Below are 6,000 nucleotides of genomic sequence, written 5' to 3' on the forward strand. Positions count from 1 at the left end.
CATTGTTTTTGTGAGCAAATGATATCTATTTAATTTACTTTCAATAAATGGACATAAAGTGGCAGACTGGCAGTTAACAAAAAGAAACACGGTGTGGGAAATAATTTTGCTTACATTCCAAGTAGTAAGTAGTACTTTTTTGGACAACTAATTTTGCTTGGAGTGGGTGGGAAAGTTTAATCTTACTTTTGGAGTTTTGGCGGTATGATATCAAGATTTGTTTGTTTCATGAAAATCCATTGAAAACATACATTGGGTCCCCTTAGCTCATGATGTCTATTCTCTACTATTCTCTACTGCATTCCTTCACTTTTAATTGCAACCATGTTAATGTGCACATTAATAAAAACTCAAAATATGGCCACATCAACATAATGTGAAGTCAAGACTCGTCCTTTCAACAGTATATTGCCATCTTTCCACAGATTCTTCTTTTTCACTGTCTCTATCTTCCTCTCTCATGGAGAAGATGACTAGGATGTATCATATTATTCATATATGGATCCGTGCACAATATGAAATATCAGCTAAATTTTTAACTTGAAATACAATCAACCTACAAGTCATAGAAGTAGGGGTGTTCTTTGGTTTCTTCTCTCTTGTTTTTTTTTTTTTTTTGCTAACTAGTTGTCTGATTAGAATAATTAAGGGGAGGTGGTTCTAAAATCAAGCTTACGTTAGGTTGAAAAAATTTCCTCCTAAACATCGATCATATAGTGTAGAGATAATCCGGGGCCCTTGAAATACAATCAACCTACAAGTTGGTTTCTTCTCTATTCTTTTAACAAAGTTGAGGTTTTTTCCATTGTTTAGCTATCCTCGTTAAGTAAGGCATGGGATCACCATACGTGTGGTGTGTTTCTCTGTCTTTCATGTTTCTATTTATTGTGGCTTCGATGGCATTGGTAGGGGCTGGTGAGATCAAGCTCTCTCCTAGAGCTCTTTGTTTGCAAATGCTACCACAAACTTCTCTAGTGGTCAGTTGGACTGGATTGATGTTCCTGAGGATATTGTATATATTAGAAGGTATTGAAAGATAGAGTAACCATTTACTGAGTTTCTTTGTCGACAAAAGGCTTCTGTTTCCAGTGGTTAAGCTATTTTGGAACGAACTTGGAAAACTAAGGCAGACTATGAAATTGCTACTGATAAAGAGCTCTTCTACTTTAAATTTAGGGAGGACGAGGATAAACAAATGGTACTTGAAAAAGGTCCATTATTTATTCCAGGAATAGTGTTTATGGTGGTGCGTCCATAAATTGTGGAGCTGGAGGAGCAAAAGAAGAATATGCCAACATTACCAATTTGGGTTAAACTATGGGGAGTTCCAAAACAGTTGTGGACAAAGGTATGCATGAGTTTTGTAGCCAGCATAATAGGAAAACCTCATTGTTGGGATGATGCAAGAGAATTTACAAAAGAGTGCTCCTGCGAAAACTAAAACTAGAGCTCAAAGGATAAATTATGAAGAAATCAACTCCCCTAACAATGGTAAAAAGGTTAGAAATAAAAGCAAAGGATATGGTGGGAAGAAAAACTCTCAACGAAAATGAACTGTAATGATGGAACGTAAGGGGCTTGAATCATGTAAATAAGACAAAATAAATTAAATAGGCCATTTTAGAGCAAAGAATGGTGTATGTCTAATGGGGTTATTAGAAACTAAAGTTAGAGAAACTAATAGTGAGTTCATTCGAAGGATATGTTGTCCATATTGGGAGTTTGTACATAACTATGCCAGTGATGCATAGGGTAGAATATGGTTGGCATGGGATGTCAATAAATAAAGTCGTTGTTCTAAAGCTTAAGGAGACTGGCTAGTTTATTCATTGCAAGGTATCCTTCTTACATGATGGTTCTAGTTTTTTGTTGACAATAGTTTATGCCTCTAATAGTTGGAGAGAAAGATTATTGCTATGACAAGATATAAGGAATTTATACACTACCATTCAAGAAGCATGGGTGGTAGTAGAGATTTCCATAATGTTTTATACTCCCATGAGAGGATAGAAGGTGAGACTCTTACACCCAGGGAAACCATCTATTTTGCTAATTTAGTATCGCACACTGGATTGGCAGACCTCAAATCTTATGGTAACTTTTTTACATGGACAAATTGTGGTGAAGTTGTAAGGAAATGGTTTAAGATTGATAGTGTTGGTTAAATCAATTCAGCAATTCTATTGTAAAGTTCCACACTCCGTGTGTTTTTACCACTCTACAATGGTCATCAGTATATTCAATAAGGAAAAGAGGAAGCTTCCTTTCAAATTTTGCAACTTTTGGGCAATGCACTCTGATTTTCTACCAATTATTCAAGCATACTGGGAGACAGAGGTGTATGGTGGTTGGTTGTATACTTTTACGCAAAAGTTGAAGCTTGTGATGGCTAGACTTAAAGGTTGGGCTCGCATGCATCTATCTGACTTACATAAGATAGTGGAAGCAACTAGGGAGGAGTTAAAGCAGATACAGAGATGTCAGCAAGTTCGACCTTTAGATATTTTTCTAAATAATGAGGAAAAAGAAAGCAATAGAAAATTTGTCAAGCTTGTTGAGATGGAACAAGTAGATTTATGTCAGAGAGCATAATGTGATTGGATGAGTTATGGTGACAAATGTAATAATTTCTTTTTTGCTGCAATAAAAGAGAAAAAGACTATAAATCTTATATGGTATGTGGAGGAGCTTAATCAGACCTTAATGCTTCAAATATGTTCTTCTTATGCTTAATAAACAGACAACTCATAGCTTAATTTTGTACCATTTGCAGGTTACATGCTTTTTTAGACTATTTATTGTAAAAGATGTAATTTAGCGCTAAAAGAAACTTTATTAACGTTGTTTAGGAAGACTCAAGCTTATATAAGAAAGTACGGAAAAGTCAATATCCTTGAGAGGCTGGACAAAGCCTTGGTTAATCTGCTGGTCCCAAGCTTTTCCTGAAGCTTAAGTTAAAAATGTTCCTAATGTGTCCTCTGATCACCTTGCCATCCTTATAAAATTGTCCTCTCAAGAGACACCTGTTGCTAAACCTTTTAGATTCTGTGAGATGTGGCTGAGGGACAGCATATGCAAGGATACCATTAAGGAGGCCTGACACTCTGAACAAGCTACATGGGGAAGCAATGTACAAAGAAGATTGGAAGTTACAAAGGAGAGTCTGAAAACTTTGAACAAATAAAAGTTTGGAAATGTATATGTGGATATTAAGAGGATAAAGAAGCAGTTGGAGAGGATCCTAAGTGGGCTTGTTACATAATCAAAGTATAATAAAGGGCTAGAGTTGAGAGAGAAACTTAAAGAGATGATGGAAAGGGAGGCCAGTTTATGGAGACATAAATCAAGGCAACTATGGGTAAAGGATTATGCCATAAACACAAAATATTTCCATCTATCCACCCTCTACAAAAGAAGGAAAAATAATATCACAAAGTTAAAAGATGAAAATGGATAATGGAAGCAAGGAAGGAAAGAAGTGGGAGAGGTGATAAATGAGTTTTTTGGAGAGTTTTTTAGTACCCAGGAACCCCAACTTGATCTTAATATCCTCAATCTTTTTAACACAGTCATCTCTGATAGAGAAAACAACATCCTAACTGAGGTTCTTTCGGATTATGAGATTTGGAATGTAGTGAAAAAGATGGAAGCTCTAAAGGCACCTAGGTCGGATGGTTTCAAAAGCATCTTTTACCAGCAATGTTGGGATATAACGGGAGACACAATCACTGCCATTATTGTCAAAGAGTTCTTCACCTTTGGGCAACTCAACCCATCCCTAAATGACACTTTCATAGCCTTTAATCCAAAAATTCCCAACCCAGACAATATAGCTAAATTCAGACCTATTAGCTTGTGTAACTTTACTTATAAAATCATATCCAAGCTGCTAGCAAATAGACTCAAGACTTATCTTCATAAATTTATTTCTCTTTTCCAAAGAGCTTTTGTGAAAGGAAAGTTTATTGGAGATAACATAGGTCTAAATAGTGAGATATTTCACAATTTTAATCAGATGAAAAATAGGTGGATGGCAGTCACAATGGACGATTGGATGTGATGAAAGCTTATGATAGAGTGGAGCGGGAGTTCGTTTATTAGATTATGGAAAAGCTTGGGTTCTATAGAAAATGGATTTACTTAATCAAAAAGTGTTTGGAACCAGTTTCTTTCAGAGCGCTTCTAAATGGGTCTCCTCTTAACATTATCATTCCTAGGAGAGGACTGAGATAAGGAGACCCTTTATCGCCATATTTGTCCATACTAGCTAGTGTCTGAAGCTCTCTCTAGGATGATTCTGGAAGCATAATGCAAGGGGGATCTCTCTGGCTTTAAGGCTAATCAAACATCGATCTCCTCCTATTTCCCATCTTCTCTATGCGGATGATCTCATTATGTATAATAAAGCTACGTTAGGGGATGTTGCTTGTTTAAAGACTATTTTGGAAAAATACTGTGCTGTCTCTGGGCAAAAAGTCAGTCTAGAAAAGTCTAGTGTTTTTTTCAGCAAGATTGTTCATGCTAGACACCAACATATACTGATGAGATTTTGGAAAGTTAAAAGTTTAAATGTAAATGATAAATATCTGGGGGTACCTATGATTATAGGGAGGAAGAAGACTAAGAATTTCTCCTACTTGATGGACTCACTACAAATAAAAGTTTAAGGATGGAAAGCAAATGTATTGTCTTAAGCAGCAAGGACTACCTTTATAAAGAGTGTATGACAAGTAGTGCCCATATATGCCATAGGTGCTTTTAAGTTACCAGTGAATATTACTGATAGTCTAGATAAGATCAATAGGGATTTTTGGTAGAATGGGTCAAAGGAATCAAATGTGTTTGCACACACTGAGCTGGGATAAGTTGTGTAGATCCAAGTGCCAAGGAGGTTTGGGGTTCAAGAAGGCCAAGGAGATGAATACAACCATGCTAGGGAAGCATTGCTGGAGATTGCTGACAAATGCTGAGTTTCTATGGGCTAGGTATTTCAATAACAAATATACTTGGCATTGGGGAAGATAAGAAACAGATACTACAAAGGGTAAGCAATCTTATTTTTGGAGGGGAGTTAGCAAGGCTATGCACGAAATAAAGGAGGGTTTGGTTTGAAAGGTAGGGGATGGAGCTGCAATATCTATCCTCTATGAGCCTTGGATTTTACTCAATAATTCACCTATATACTTGGGAGATCAGGTGTTCTCATGTTACAACACTGACTTTTTGAGGGTGGATGCAAGTCATTGACACCTACCACTCATAATGGAATTATGACAGGCTGGGAGAATTGTTTCCTGAGTCTACTTGTCAGAGAATTACTTCATAAAAGTTCAATCTGGAGACTAAGGATAAAGTCATCTAGTTTGGGGATCCTAAAGGTAGATACTCTGTCAAATCAGCTTATAAACTAACATTTGACTAAATAGTATGAGCTGGGAGAATGCTCTAATACTGACGTCAAGATTCTCAGGAAAATATGGAAGCTTGGTTTATAGGAACCCAACAATTTCTTTGGAAAGCCTATGTGGGAGGACTACCCACTGGAGAAATAACTTGAAAACACAAGTTTAAGGGGGGTCACTCTTATAAGATGTGCTGGAAGGCTATAGAAATAGATGATCATCTGCTGATCCAGTGTGAATGGGCTAGACAGCTATGGTTTGGCTCCCTGATAAGACTGAGAATGGATGTGCAGCAGGATAGGACTCTGAAATCATGGATTGAACAATTTGTAATGTGGAGTACAGAGAAAAAGGATCAGGATCTCAAGTTTACAGGGATCTACAGTATTATGATGCTGAGGGAGATATGAGAGGTAGAAATGACCTCTTTTTTGAAAAGGTGGCTCCTCAGAATCTTTTGATTTATGAGAAAGTGGGAAGGATGACTGCAGAGGTCCTCAAAGTAGTGTCTTAAGAAACAAGTCCTTCTGCAAGCAACCCTGACAGTGGCCTATTTTTTAACTCTTCTGACAATAGCATAGGGGATGTTTCTTATCAT

This window comes from Coptis chinensis, chromosome 7, assembly GCF_015680905.1.
Source record: "Coptis chinensis isolate HL-2020 chromosome 7, ASM1568090v1, whole genome shotgun sequence".
Taxonomy (NCBI): domain Eukaryota; kingdom Viridiplantae; phylum Streptophyta; class Magnoliopsida; order Ranunculales; family Ranunculaceae; genus Coptis; species Coptis chinensis.